The sequence below is a fragment of the Symphalangus syndactylus genome, chromosome 24 (genome assembly GCF_028878055.3).
Source record: "Symphalangus syndactylus isolate Jambi chromosome 24, NHGRI_mSymSyn1-v2.1_pri, whole genome shotgun sequence".
NCBI lineage: Eukaryota > Metazoa > Chordata > Mammalia > Primates > Hylobatidae > Symphalangus > Symphalangus syndactylus.
In genome coordinates, this window is record NC_072446.2 from 65,562,802 (window position 1) to 65,579,042 (window position 16,241).

The 16,241-nt window shown below is 42.9% G+C and overlaps 1 protein-coding gene across 11 annotated transcripts in view; it reads right to left on the minus strand.

Annotated features, from left to right (window-relative positions):
* The window catches only part of SLX4IP (SLX4 interacting protein), a 201,082-nt gene that overhangs the window by 118,068 nt on the left and 66,773 nt on the right, over window positions 1-16,241 (minus strand). For 9 of the 11 annotated variants that reach the window (XR_010119474.1, XR_010119475.1, XR_010119470.1 and 6 more), the window contains exon 1: window positions 493-649. The exons of the other annotated variants lie outside the window; for them this stretch is intronic. The gene's annotated coding sequence lies outside the window, so the exon portion shown is untranslated. Of the gene's footprint in view, window positions 1-492; window positions 650-16,241 lie in introns of those variants that run through there. 11 annotated transcript variants of the gene reach the window in all.

Genomic DNA, 16,241 nt, shown 5'->3' on the forward strand with positions numbered 1-16,241 from the left:
GTTGCCGAGGGTTAGGAGTGGGCACAGAGATGAGGAGAATGACTGCTGATGAGTATGGGGTTTCTTTTTGGGGGGGTGATGAAATGGTATAAAATTAGATCGCAGTAATGGCTGCACAACTCTGTGAAGATACTAAAAACTACCGAATTACATAGTTTACATGGAGGAATCTTATGGTGTATGAATTATGCCTCAATAAAGCTGTTTGTAAAAGTCGATAAGGCAATGATGATTACACAGATGTAAATACTTGTCAAAGCGTATCCAACTTTTACAAAGACTATGACAGTGAAAAGAAAAACATTCAACTGTACATTTACATGGGTACATTTTATTATATGTAAATCACACCTCAATAAAGCACATTTTTTATAAAGCATCTCCAATGCAATAATTTTACTACAATTAATTTATAACAATGTTACTTTCAGAACACCAGGCAGGAAAGAATATCAAACTCATGACTACCTTTCTAGGGCCAGCATTACTCACCTGTGTTAGGCAAATATTTTCTGCCTTCCTTAGAAAAGCCTCTAGGTCGGGCATGGTAGCTCACACCTGTAATCCCAGCACTTTGGGAGACCAAGGTGGGTGTATCACTTGAACTCAGGAGTTCGAGACTAGCCTGGGTTACACAGCAAAACCCTGTCTCTACAAAAAATACAAAAATATTAGCCAGATGTGGTGGCTCCCACCCGTGGTCCCAGCTACATAGGAGGCTGAGGTGGCAGGATCACTTGAGCCCTGGAGGTGGAGGTCGCAGTGAGCTGAGATCGCACCACTGCACCAGCCTGGGTGATAGAGTGAGACCCTGTCTCGAAAAAAAAAAAAAGAAAAAGGAAGGAAGGAAGGAAGGAAGGAAGGAAGGAAGGAAGGAAGGAAGGAAGGAGGGAGGGAGGGAGGGAGGGAGGGAGGGAGGGAGGGAGGGAGGGAAGGAAGGAAGGAAGGAAGGAAGGAAGGGAGGAAGGGAGGAGGGAAGGAGGGAGGGAGGGAGGGAGGGAAGGAAGGAAGGAAGGAAGGAAGGAAGGAAGGAAGGAAAGGAGGGAGGGAGGGAGGGAGGGAGGGAGGGAAGGAAGGAAGGAAGGAAGGAAGGAAGGAAGGAAGGAAAGAAGGAAGGAAGGAAAGGAGGGAGGGAGGGAGGGAAGGAAGGAAGGAAGGAAGGAAGGAAGGAAGGAAGGAAGGAAAGAAGGGAGGGAGGGAGGGAGGGAGGGAGGGAGGGAGAGAAGGAAGGGAGGGAGGAAGGGAGGAAGGGAGGGAGGGAGGGAAGGAGGGAAGGAAGGAAGGAAGGGAGGGAGGGAGGGAGGGAAGGAAGGATGGAAGGAAGGGAGGAAGGGAGGAAGGAAGGAGGGAGGGAGGGAGGGAGGGAAGGAAGGGGGGAGGGAAGGAAGGGAGGAAGGAAGGAAGGGAGGAAGGAAGGAAGGAAAGAAAGACTAGTCTCTAGTGCTGGGTGGAGAATGGTCATCCAGAGTGGCAAGACTCAATTTCCAGCAGGAAAGCAACAGTGTCCGTTTAATCAATGTGTTCTTGAAGTTAGCAAGTATATCTTCCTAACAGAACATTAACTTTTCTAAACAGAATTCTTTTTTTTCCCTTCAACTTTTAAGTTCGGGGGTACATGTGCAGGATGTGCAGGTTTGTTACATAGGTAAGCGTGTGCCATGGTGGTTTGCTGCATAGATCAACCCATCACCCAGGTATTAGGCCCAGCCTCCATTAGCTATTCTACCTGAGGCTATCCCTCCCCCTGCCCCTCCCCACTCCCAATAGGCCCCAGTGTGTATTATAAACAGAACTCTTAATTTGTAAACTACTATTTATTCTCGGTTTGCTTTTTGGGAGAAATAAAATTTCACCTTAAAAACATAAAATTTTCCTTCTGGAAGGAACTTGTATATAGCAAATCCCTTATTTGACAAAGGCTGAAACTGATGAAGGCCTAGAGAAGTTAGAAGACTTGCTGGGGAATGCAGGGATGATAAGCTGACAAAGCTGCTGAGCACCAGCCCAGGTCGCTTCTCCACACCTCCAGGGACAGTGGCCCCATCATCAGCACAGATGGAGAGCTTCCTAAATACCCAAGATGCTCTCCTCACTTATTCCTCACATCAACCCTATGCAGCAGGACAATTAGCCCCTGTTCCAATTTACTGATGAGAAATTTACGTACTGAGATGTTAGCAAGCGGCCTACAGGCAAGGAGCTAAGGAGTGCAACTTGGGCTGCTCATTTGTCTCCAGAGCCTGACCTTCTAACTCATAACATATGTCCATCTCCCTAAAACCAATGCTTCAGATTTTCATTTCTTTTAATAAATGTTGGCATTTTTCATTTCTAATAAGTGGGAAGATTCTGACACATCACTTCTGTTAGAACACTCTGTTTATCCCCACCTTGCATCAGGTTCTGGCCTATGTCCAACCTTTGTCTTCAGTTTGGTCCCTCCTCTCACCTGTCCCTGAATTTTCACCTTGTCAAGCCAGACTGAGGGGCAGAGCAGTACCCCCGGTTTCTGACAGTGTTATAAAACAAGTGTGACATTGACATTGACCCTGTCAGGGTTCGATGACAGTCTTTCTGGTATGGTACCTATGGAAACAAAGAACCAGTAAGAGATGGGGTTCAGAAAATGATCAGTTTAGAACAATTTCTTAAATTCTTAGGAATGCTTTCTTATATGCAAAGGCTTGACAATGTAAAATGATCAGAATGTTCATACATCGTTCCTCCCATGCTCATTCAAATACATTAGTCTAGCAGGTTTTAAGTTGCAGGTTGACCTAAAAGATAATCTTGATCTCAAAACAAATCTACTAAATATTGTATAGATTGAAGGGAAAGAAAAGGAGACCTCTCTGAGAAGCAATACCATATTTGGACTTAGGAATCCACTGGGATGTAAAACAGACAAAATTATGGGCCACTTTAGAACAAAGCTGTAACAGCCCAGACATTTTTTCATTCTGTTAAAGGGAAAGATGAATAAAAGCCAATGGAGACAACCTAAGCCACTTTGAAATTTTCTTTGCTGATGCCAGCAAATTCCTTCTGAAAAAAATCACAGCAGCAAACTTATTATTACTTGATATTTCTATCGCAGCTGTCTTTGATGGGGTGAGCTTCTGAGGTTTTCCATGTTAGACCCATCTTAATGAAGAAGGGCTATAAAGCAATGAATCTGATTTGTTACCGAACATCTCAGAACAGACACTTACAAACAAGCACACATCTTCGAAGGCAGAATGCTCATTCCTCAGTGCTGCCAACATACAGCAATTTCTTTTCTGTAACAGCCTAAGATTCAGTTTATAAGCCTCAGTAGAAGACAAACCTCATTATCTTAGAATCATTTCAGCTTTGCTCAATAACTAAACTTACTTTCTGAGTTGAAAAACTAAACTTACTTTCTCTGAGCTAAAAAAAACTAAACCTTTCCTCAAAGAATAAAAACTTGCTAGCATTGACATTTTGTGTATGTGTGTACCTACCCATGCCTAGGAAGGCACCACTATCCCAGATACTAAGGTGCAGATAAAAATAGCCTCACGAGGCCAGGCATGGAGGCTCACACCTGTAGTCCCAGCACTTTGAGAGGCCGAGGTAGGCAGATCCCTTGAGCTCAGAAATTAGAAACCAGTCCAGACAGCACGGTGAAACCCCGTCTCTACAAAAACACAAAAATTAGCTAGGTGTGGTGGCACATGCCTGTATTCCCAGCTTCTCGAGAGGCTAAGGTGGGAGGATCACTTGAGCCCCGGAGGCAGAGGCTACAATGAGCTATGATCACACCAGTGCACTCCAACCCAGGTAACACAGCAAGACCAAGTCTCAGAACAACAACAACAACAAAGCCTCAAGTAACATGTGAGAGAGCTGTTCTCACACAGCAAAATCAGGTGTAAAGACTTGATCTCTCTTAAAATATCAGCTTTCAGAAAGAAATAATAATCTGATACCAACCATACAAATACACCTAAAAGCAAAGTTTTTAAATTTAAAAAAGTTACCATTCAGATAGAATATTCAGGCTAGTGAACTAAATGAGCTATGCTTATGTCATGAATTTCATCCAGAAGACATCATTTCCTTCCAAATACCTGAGAAATAAGTTTCTTAAGTCCTTAATGTATGCACATTATAATTGTAAGTGTTTTGACTGGATCTCATTTGGAGTAAGGAGCCAACACTTTTAAATAAGCCAAAACAAAGTAAAACTGGTAATTACATTATAGGACTTTATCCCTGTTTTAATGCTGTCTTTCTGAGCTTTGGAAAGCAACTGTATCACTTCAAAGGCACACCTGTTTCACCAGAAAATAATTTCTTAAAAAATGCTTCAACTAGGTCTGGCACGGTGGCTCATGCCTGTAATCCCAGCACTTTGGGAGGCTGAAGTTGGCACATCATCTGAGGTTAGGAGTTCAAGAACAGACTGGCCAACATGGTGAAACCCCGTCTCTACTAAAAATACAAAAATTAGCCGGACATGGTGGCAGCTGCCTGTAATCCCAGCGACTTGGGAGGCTGAGGCAAGAGAACTGCTTGAACCCAAGAGATGGAGGCTGCAGTGAGTCGAGATTGCACCACTGCATTCCAGCCTGGGTGGCAAGAGTGACACTCCGTCTCAAAAAAAAAAAAAAAAAAAAGCTTCAACTTAGAAATAAATGTGAATTTAACAAAAGACGCATTGACCTTCAATTTTGCCCCTCAAGAGTGTCCGACTTTCTAAAATACTTCAAAAATGGCCGAATCCAAATTGTCCACATTCCCAAAGAAGAGATCTTGAAGCCAGAGAGTCCTGTGTTCCAAAGTTGGTTTTGCTGCCAATCCTACTAAAAATTGCTTAACCTGACATACAGCAGATGTAACAGGGTGGTGGGACACCTCTCCACCTAAAAAACACAAAACTATAAAGGAAATGTACAAAGCACTACGTTCATACTCACCCTATTTCTGTTGTCTCTTCTTACATTAAAACTACTTTCGCAATATGCTACTTGCTCCTAGGCTTATGAAGCTCAAAGCTTTCAAAGCTGCTTAGAAGAATTTCTCTCAATTTGACACAAGTTAACTTGACAGAGAAGAAATACATTTTTTAACCACATTAAGGCTCCCATGTGGCCCATTAAAAGTGTTTGTAATTATTAGTACAGTTATTAAATACTTAATGCATTGTACAGGGGGTGATCTTTCCGTGCTACAAGAACTTTAACTTCAGCATACTCTGACCAGAATGCTCAAACAGGAAAGCTAACTGTTTGCAGATTTTTGCACTTGGTGCCCTAATGTCAGTTAAAATGTGGAATACGAGAGGAAAGAATTTAGCCAAGAGCTTAACAGAACAGAGAAAGAAGTTGGGGCAAGAGTCAGGCAAACAGGAAACATCCTCTCATTTGTCCTGATGCCAAAACGAACTTAAGACAGTTGTCCTGGGGCAACATTCAAAATCTGGGAAAATGCACCAAATAGAATACACCTCAAAGGATACATTTTAAAAAGTTGGGGCCAGGAGGCATATTCACCGGTTTCCCACTCTCACCTCCCACTGCCCGGTAGAGTTTTGTAACCAAACCTAGAGGCACCCTTCTTTGCACTTTTCTTTGAGTGAGTAGCTTGCAAAAGCTCCAAATGACTGTCCTCATTGTGGTTAGGGTCACTGCTTTGGAAAATGTACAAAAAAATACCACCCAGAAATAATAAGAGCTGATGGGAATTATTTTTAAAGATTTCCTTTTGGCATAGGTTTATCTAAAGAAGGCAACTCCCCTCCCTTTGAAAATTATGTACAACTTGGCGTTCTCCTTAAATCACTGAGCTAGAAGTAGGGGGCCTAAAGTATAAGACTCCAGAGACTAGTGTGGGCCACTCTCCCTCCACTGTCCTCTCTAGAAGCCACAGGTGTCCCACAGAGATGCACATCTTAAGTGCCAGGCAGATGCTGTGCTGAATACTGACTACTCTGCTGCAGAGGGGCAATGGCCAGTGACAGGCACAGCTAGGACTCCTCCGGTCCTTCTAGCCCTTGGGCCCAGCCAGACAAAACCCTGTGAATGCCAGAGGCAGCTCTAATGCAAAAGGCAGCCTCCTACTCTTCCTCAAGCCCTGTATCCCCTAAATCCAAGGATGCCCTTGCCCACCTGGCATCTTCTGCCCTCAAGTCTCTCCAGTGCCCTAAGATTTCTCTTAACCAGCAGGCCTAAGGATTTTGTAATGAAAAGGTGCAGCTAATATCCCCGACTTCCATGATGTTTGTACCTAAGACGGATGAGAGGTATGTCTGCCACCTCTTAACCTCATCCCAATCTTCTCCTGCTTTAATTTGACTGATTTATTAGATTTAATTATTTCACATCTGTTCAATCTCCCAGCTTGGGTTCTGGAGCCAGACAGTGTAGGTCTGAATCCAAATCAAATTTCCAGCCCTGTGACCCTAGGCAAATTTCCTAACCTTCTGTGCTTCAGTTTCCTCGTCAGTAAAACTGAAATAATAATTGTACTTAACTCCTGGGGTTAGCAGATGTTTCCTAAGATAGGCCATATATAAAGCCTTTGGTACAGTGCCCAGCACACAGGCACTACTCCCAAAAAGTGAGCTAGGGATGCTCCTCTAGGAGAGCTTTGTTTTCCCTCCTTGAGTTTTCCTTCACTGCCAGGACCTCTTCCTGGACTAGGACAGGATAGAAATCTATGGAAAAGTCACCTGATGCAGAAAAGTTCTGTTGTAACAAAAAATGACTGACTATGGTAAGGACATAAACCAAAGTTTCTATTTCACCTTAGTCTCATTAAGAAATTTAAAGTGGCTGGGTGTGGTGACTCACGCCTGAAATTCCACCATTTTGGGAAGCTAAGGCAGGAGGGAGAACCGCTTGAAGCCCGGAGTTCAAGACCAGCCTAGGCAATAACAACAACAACAACTATATATACATATATATATATATATATATATATATGTATATATACACACTATATATACATATATATATACACACACATAAAATATACATACACAATATATATACTATATATAAAAATACTAATTATACTATATATAATACTATATATATTTCATATAAATATATACACACACCAATATATATATAAAATTAGACAGGGATGGTGGGGCACACCTGTAGTCCTAGCTACTTGGAAGGCTGAGGCAGGAGATCATTTGAGCCCAAAAGAGGTATGATTGTACCACTGAACTCCAGCCTGGTTGACAGAGCAAGACCCATCTCTTTAAAAAAAAAAATACTTAAAGTGACATAATACCAGGATGACAATATGTTAATTTATTGACCAAGACACTTTTGAAACTAAAAAGGGGTGCTATTAACAATTATAACAAAACATCTAGGATTCTCCTACTTAGCACCCACTTGTAAATTCTTTCTCATTATCAAGAAAAACCCTATTAAGTGAAAATTATAAGCCAAGGTCAAAACCCAGCTGTTGCCTGTTTTTGCAAGTAACATTTTACTAGAACACAGCCATGCTCATTTGTTTACATATTGTTTACGTCTGCTTTTGTGCAATAATGGCAGAGATGAGTTAATGCAACAGAGACTATCACCCACAAAGTCTAAAGGATGTATTATTTGGCTACTTACAGAAAAATTTTGCCAATCCCTGTTCTAGACTCAAGTAACTCAGAGAAATTGCCTTCCAATCCCATAATCTCACATTTGTATGCTATTATCTGACAAGAAAAAAATACCAAATTACTTCTCTTATGATAGGCATGAGTTTTTACTATGCGACAATTTCATGTTAAATTTCAATAAATTTTAGTTTCATACTTAATGAACATTATTACACATGGAATGGTCAAAGGAACTCAACCACTTACTAGAGAAGAAGAAAACCACTGTGGTCTCCATACACAGGAAGGGCTGTCACGTGAAGAGGGTGAGTCAGCACCATGTGGTGACTCAGCACTCTGCTCTCAGTCTGGCCACCTAACTGTGGGTCCTTACGTTCTCCAAGCGTCATCTGCAAAGCCGGGGTAGTAAGAGTACTTTCCTCACAGGGAGGTGGTGAGCATCAAAGAAGATGGAACACGTACAGCTGCTGTACTGCTTTTCTTAAATTAGTCATTTGTGCTTGCTGTTACTGTTGAAGAGCTGGACATACTCTGCTGGCAAAATTAAAACAGCTGGAGGTAGGTTTCAAGGAGGCAGATTTCAGCTTTCAGCTCAACTTAAGGAAAAGCCTGATCACCTTACTGTCTGCCTGGGAGTCAGGTGAACAGACAGTCTAATGGAGTTCAACATCCCTGACAGTATCCCCAGGGCAGTGTGAGCCCCATGGCAGGGAGGATGCAGAAGGGATTGCAGGAGAGTGAGGATCTGACTAAATGACTGCCAGTGCAGTGTGTTTTTATCTGAGACTATGATGAAGAAAGCTTTGGGAACACACCCCATCAGCCCCATCTTAAGAACGGGGAAATATGTAGGATACACCAGAGAGTAAATAGGTGTCAGCAGATTATGAGAACAACATATTGCAAACTTTTTATGTTTTAAAGGACCACCAGCAACTCAGAACAGAATAAAGACACAACTTGGTTCCATTTTGCCAAAAAGGTAAATGGAGGGACAAGAACACAGCACCAAAGCCAGGTTCTCTGATAAAGTCACCCAGGAAGTGGCCCTGTCTCCAACAACAGGCCCAGTGGTTTTGGCTGGCAGGGTCCTTCAAAGGTACAGTGTGCCCAATTCATGCTGGGTCCATTCACCCTGGGCCCATTAATAATTTGCCAGGCACCGGCTGGGCACGGTGGCTCACGCCTATAATCCCAGCACTTTGGGAGGCCGAGGCGGGTGGATCATGAGGTCAAGAGATCGAGACCATCCTGGCCGACATGGTGAAACCCCGTCTCTACTAAAAATACAAAAAATTAGCCGTGCACAGTGGTGGGCCCCTGTAGTCCCAGCTACTTGGGAGGCTGAGGCAGGAGAATCACTTGAACCCGGGAGGTGGAGGTTGCAGTGAGCCGAGATTGCGCCACTGCAGTCCAGTCTGGTGACAGAGCAAGACTGCATCTCAAAAAAAAAAAAATAAATAATAATAATAATTTGCAAGGCACCTAAGGCCATGGCCAGGCTCTCTTTCACTGCAGCTTGCTCTATCTTTAGTAGACCTGGACAGGCTCCACCAGCAGGGCTCTGTGCTCCCTGCTGATCCTGGCAGGAAGCAAGATACCTGACTGCACAATGGGCCTGTGGCCCCAGCTGCCCATTATCCAGGATGAAAGGTGTATGTGGCCACAAGGAGTATGGCTCATGCACTCTTTAGCACCCTAAGGGCTTGGGGATCATTTGTGCAGTCTGAATACAAATCAAGGGTAAAAACCACATGGCAGTGTCACAGATATGACAGATGTAGTATCCAGTGCATGGACGGCACACAGCCTCTTTCTCTTCACCAATCAAGAAGACTGACTAGTAAATGCTCTGACCATTTTCTTCTTTTGAAAAGGAAATTTTAAAAATTTAAAATTATATTGTTATTCTTCCTTTTAATTCTGCCTGTTTGACTTAATATTATAACATTAGGCTCAAAAATGACCAGTGACTTTTTCAATGACCTTGTTATTTAAAATTCTGTACACAGAATGTTAATAGCTGCATAATATTCTATTATAATGCTGTGTCCAAATTTATTCATCAGGCTGGTGCAGTGGCTCACACCTGTAATCCCAGCAATTTGGGAGGCCGAGGCAGAAGTTTGAGGCCGGCCTGGGCAGCAGAGCAAGGCCCTGCCTCTAAAAAAATTTTTAAAATTAAAAAATAGTTAGGCATGGTGGTACACACCTGTAGTCCTGGATACTGGGAAAGCTGAGGGGGAGGACTGCTTGAGCCAGGAGTTTGTAGTGAGCTATGATCACACCACTGCATTCCAGCCTGGGCAAGAAAGTGAGACTCTGTGGCTTAAAAAAAAAAAAAAATGTATTCATCATCCCAATGCTGGACCAACTGTCCCCATTTTTTCACCACTGTAAACAATGCTGCAGTGAACATCTTTCTGGATGGATCTTCGTCCACATAGTGAATCAGCTGCAAACTACTTTTCTTTAACAGGAAGAAAATCTGGTCTGTATCAAGGTGATACCCTACCACACTTGGTAAGTGAGGTACAGGAGAACGACCCTCTACTTTATAGTGTTGCCAAGGCTGTCCAACTTACTGGTTCAGATAAATTACAGCCCCAAATCAGAGCAATTTCATCCATGGTGGCCACTGTTCCACAGTGGGGACAGTGCTCTGTTGGTGACTATCAACTTGGTGATCTCAGTCATTTTCCATTCAGGGCTTTAGTTTCTTCAACTGCAAAACTATGAGCTGGAATGAGATTATCTCCATGTTCCCCACTATCTTTATAATTGAATGACAGAAATAATTGAGAGACCCGGCAACAACAATTTCACAGTCAGAGTTCCCTAATGCTGAATTACAACCTGATGCCAACTACCATGGCAGTTAAAACAGACTCCGTGCCCCTGGCACTAGGTCAGACATTGTGGGTAGAATCACAGGGGAAAGGGAGTGACACCCTGACTCGGAGTGGGAGGGGGGGAGATTAACCCATCACAGAGCTACTAAGCAATGCTTACAGAGCCTCACATAGCAGCACTGACCTCAGCATGGTTCTCTTGGGAAGACCATAAATCCAAATGTGTCTGCCAGCCAGTATCAAAATGTCAGGCTGGGATGTCTAACAGACACCCCAAGTTAGGCCCCAGGGCCTGCAGGGAACCCTCAGTGGAGAGCCACTCACTGGGAGTCATCTTTGGCTGTACCCAGAATTTACTTAATTTGACTATCTCCTTTCCCAGGCCCCAGCGGATGGAACTCATAAATAAAGAGTGAGAAATGCAACTGAAGCAGAGTTCGAAGCAGGCTCACTGACAACAGCAAGAAGGGAGAGCTGCCAGCCCACAGAGAAGGAGAACCAGTAAAGTTAGCAAAAGCAGGCAGAAGAGTTTCTAAAGCAACATACTCTGCAAAGCAGTCTGGGCCATGTACTGTAGGAGCAAGTTGCCAGCAGCCCCCGGCAGCATGAATGGATATAGCAACTGTTGTTGAAAAGAACAATCCTGATCAACCCACATCAAAGGCTAACAGATCTCATTTAAGAAGATAGGGAAATGTAAATCTGTGAGATACTTCAAGATCATTTCTATCAAAAGCGTTTCATATAATAAAGGAATAAGCCTCAGTTATCTGGAAGGGTCACCCCTGTTGAGCAGCTCATTTGCTGAAGATATCACAGGGGCAAAGACAAACTGACCCAGGACAAATCATGCTACAGGAATGCTATAAAGAGAAGGATTTTCCGGGCTGGGCTCTCTTAGGCTCTGCCCGCATTGGCATTGTGCCTAGCACTGTGTTAAGCCCAAACTAGGTGCTTGCCAAGTAGACTGATGCTCCAAGGGCAGGGCTGTGTGCACACATACTGGCTGACTCCGGCCAGGTGAGCACTGGGCCACAACCCGCCAAGTGTCCTCTCGTGTAAGGCTGGCTCTCTTCTCTACCTCCCCTTCCCCCAGAGGCAAACCAGAAACAGGATCTGCTAACAAATTATTAGGCATGATTGCCTCTAGCATGGGGAAAGCAACTAAGAATGGTAATTAAAAACAAGTTTAATGTTTACTTACACACACAAATGTGTGTATATATATATCAAATATACATATATGTATATATATATATAAAGAAGAATGTATCCCTCTGCTCCTTGTATGCTTTTTAAGTATTCACAAAGAAATAATAAAAAAGGCTGGAAGCAAACATGCCAAAATGTTAACTGCTGTAAATTCTGGGTGGTTGGCATAAAGTGCTGTTATATTATTCTTGAGACTTCTTTTTTCTTTGCATTTTCCAAATATCTCAAAAAATAAAAGATAATAGGCTTCTGTCCCAGGAGGTATGTCACTAAATCATTCATCCACGTATCTATCCCTTCAAATACTGACTGCTTTCCTGGGCCTAGTATTTGTTGCGCTGCTAGGATGCAGTGGTAAACCAGCAGATCAAATCCCAACCCTCACGAGGTTTTTGGTCCTCAGGGTAAGTTTATGCTGGGTTCATTCTTCCTCTCCTCTCTGAACTCTTACGAGACGGGCAATCAGGAGAGGGTGTCTCATCTTCCGCAACTCGTTTCACACAAAGCAAAACCCAAACCCCTGCCGTGGACTATACAACCTTACCTGAGCAATCTCTTCCCACCTTTCCCACCTCATCTCCCCACTTTAAAGGGGCAGTCATAGTGGCCTCTTCCTCTCCTGTCTTCATCTTTGGCCCTGTTGCTCCTCTGCTTGGGGCACTCCCACCTAACTCTACACATGACGGGTTCTTCACATCTTCCGGGTTTTAGTTCAAATCGCATATCCTCATTAAAAGGCACTTGCCTTCTTGCTTGTCAAAGGCACTGGCCTCCCATAGGCTTAGAACACTGTCCCTGAGACACATCTGAGCTAACTCCCTCAACTCTTCAAGTCTTCTCAAGCAGGCCTTCCCCAGCCACCCGATTTAAAATTGCAGCTTCACTTGAGATTTGCCCAGAGAGTAGAATTTAAGTGTTCTCACCGCCCCACCACACACAAAATGTGAGGTGATGAAGGTGTTAATTAGCCAGATTGCAGTAATCATTTCACAATGTGTAAGTTCATCAAATCATCACATTGTACACCTTAAATATATGCAATTTCTATTTGTCAATTATATCCCAATAAAGTTGGGAAAATAAATAAATAAAAATAAAAGTGCAGCCTGTCCGTTCCCACACCCGCTGCTGCCTCACTCCTCCTGATACCTTTCACCTGGTTCTGCTTTTTCCTGTTGGATAGTACTGACTGCTTACCAACATGCTCTACAATTTATGTCTTTATTCCACTTATGGTCTGTTTCCTGTACTAGAATGTGAGACCCCTAAGAGAAGAAAACGTGCATTTGTTTTGTTCACTGACACATCCTAAGGGTCTCAACAGTGCCCTTGGTACACATCTCATGTTGAATTTCATAGCAATCATAAACATCTTCTTGTTTACCTGATTACTTATTTACTGTTTGTTTCTCTTCAAGAGAGCCAGAGAGTTTGAGCAAACAACATAAGGCCTGTCTGTCTTGTTAAATTCACATGCCCAGCATGTAGAAAAGGATTTGACACATTTGAGGTATTCAGTAAATTTATGAAACAAAAGAAAATACTGTCAAGCTGGGTCCAATGTGGGTTTTTCAATAAAGAAACTGCATGGTAATCCAGCCACCCATTTTCCTCTGATTCCCTGAAAGAATCTTAGCCATTTGAAAAGGAATCATTATTTTAGCTAGCATAATCGCAATGCAAAAATAATTACTTCACTTATTCTGTATCCCGAGTTTGGAAGTCAACTACATACTCTCATTGCTGCCTAAATCCCAGTAGTAAACAAACCAGCTTTGCATTTTATATGTTACCATGAGGTTCTCCAGGTTTGCTCCTCAGAGCCAAAGAAATGTTGACACAGTTGCACACCAAGTTTCAACATGCTGATCATGTTAAAATAGTGCACAAGAAATATTTTTCCACTTTATAAAAAGCCAGACTGTTTACATGCTTAAGTGGCCAGAGACTATGCTATCTGTGTGTGGTCCTGAAGTTTCAATATCATAACCATGAATACAAAATGGAGCAGCATGCAACAAACTAGTTTATGTAGTTTCTCAGCCAAAATGGGAATCAAGATGTTACCGTGCAAGAGCTCATAAATGGGCAGGTTAGAAAAGGGGAATAAAACCTAATTTTAATATATTTTTGAAAAAAAAATTAATGTAATACAACTGGGTTATATTTATATGTATATAATACAGACAAACATATTAAATAGAAGATGAGAGAGACAGAGGACAGAAATAGCTCACAAGGTCTTTGGCCTATAGATTTCTTATCAAGATCACACAGAAATATGCTGAGCATTGCATTAACTACAAGCCCAGAGTCAAGTGGTAGAAAAGATCTATGAAATGGTTACCAAACACGGATCTTCAGTACAAACATGAGACAGATGAGAGGCGTTCCTTCAGCTTGGCCCAGTAGCTGAACATAAGCCTCGTGCAACCTCCCAGGAGCACTCACCAGAGGAGGGGCCTTAAGTTCACAGTCGGGCCAAAGAAGACATGCCCTGTCTCCTATGTCTTTTCCCTTTTCCGAGTATCACTGGCTTTGGTCTACAATAATTTAGTCTTTCTTCAAGCTAGAAATAGAATTTAAGCAGGGGGCTCCACCCTGTCCAGACAAGATATAAGTGAAAAGAGACCTCACAGAAAGAAAAATTATCTACATCTGACTAACTGAAGATGTGCACACATTCCCAGAGTCTAGAGTTTAAGTGTTCAAGACAGTTTCTGGATTCTGGGCTGTTTGCATTTATCATTCCTCTAAGTCCCCAAATGCTTCAGGTTAGTGAGGACTGCTGGTTCTCACATTTTTAATAGCTTTCTACTTGAAGAAAGTTCTTAGTACAGTGTGTCTAAACAAAAAAATAAATCACTTAATGTGAGCAGGTTCATGTTGCAACACGAAATGCCATTTCCCATTTGATTGCCAAATGCACAAACTGTTATTCTCAGTTGACTGAGTAAGTGAGAGAATGGTACTTCATTAAATTTTTTTTTCCTGGCATTATTTTTTTTTCCTCCTACAGTTTCTTTTACAGAGTCTTCCGTGGCTATAGGTCAGAATCGTTTTCCTGTTGCTATGAGAACGGCATAAATAAGTCAAGTTTAAAATTCACTTTGGGGGTATGGAGCTGCCATGGTTCCGGCTACCTAAGCCCTGCTGGGTGTGTATTGCGTACTCTTCCCTATAGGCAGTGGATCACAGCCATTTAACATGGCCTCCCTCCACCATGGCCCATCTTCTGGCCAGAAAAATCCCACAAGCCTCGCAGAGGCCTCCTGTAACTGCTTGGGCTTCTACACACAGACCTAGTAATGGTCTTCTGTGCTGCAAAGAGAGGAATATAAGCTCAACATTAACATTTCTCCAAGTGCAGAAACGCATGGGCCTCCCAAACTCCACCAAGCACCCTCCTACTTCCTCTACAACAATGCCACTGAGCAATGATCAAAATGAGGAGCCCTCGGAATACATTTGGAAGGGCAGAATAATGGGCCAGGAAGGGGTTCTGGGAAGGAGTTCTTTACATCACCTGCTGTAGCCTTCAAGATCTGCCTCACCGAAGGTCCAGGGGCTCCCACAAGGGACCAGAGCTACACCCGCAGGAGGGTGGTTCTTCCTGTATTTTCAGGGCATTCTCTATTCACAATTAATCTGTCCATTCTTCCAGTGCTCTTGGACCTGAGAGACAGAAGGTATGCTTGTCTCACTTTACTGAACTGCATTCCAAGGTTTGAAGATCGAAAACCCTACTCCTAGGACAAGCCCGTCAGTGAGGACAATAGTATTTAGGGAAGCTCAAGGACGTCAAAGGAAAGGTCGAGAGCACTCTCCACCCTTAAAAATATCTAGGCTTTCTTCATGGCTGCTGCTTCTTTCTCACGAAGAGCATTGTGGGTTTAATTGTGGGTTGAACTGGATATTATAATATCCAAAAGATATTAGGATAAGTCCTAACTCCCCATACCTGTGAATGTGACTATATTTGGAAATAGTCTTTGCAGTTGTAATCAGGTTAAGATGAGCTCATTAGGGTGGATCTTTAATCCAATATGACTGTTGTTCTTCTAAGAGAAGAAGACAGAGACACAGAGAGAAGAGCTGTGTAATGACAGAGGCAAAGACTGCAATGCATTTACAAACCCGAGAAGGCCTAGGATTGCCAATAAACACCAAAACTAGAAGAGGCAAGGAAGGATCTCCCCTAGAGCCCTCAGAAAGCATGGCCCTGCCAACACCTTGATATCAGACTTCTAGCATCCAGACCCATGAGACAATAAATATCTATTGTTTAAAGCCACCCAGTTTGTGGTTGTTTGTTACAACAGCCCTAGGAAACAAACGCAAACAGCAAATGTTGCCCTGAGCTAAAAAATGAAGTCATGTCATTTGTGAACAGAGATGATGCCTTTCAGAGGAAAGCAAAGCTGCTTGCAAAAGCATAGGGCACACACATCAAATCCTCCCATGGCAAGGTGGCAGCAGGCTGGTCCAAAGAGCAGGTCCACAGAAAACAACACATTTGGCTACTTGTCAAGGGTGCCTTGCAATGTCTGGCTCACACTTTCTATGTTGCTTCAATG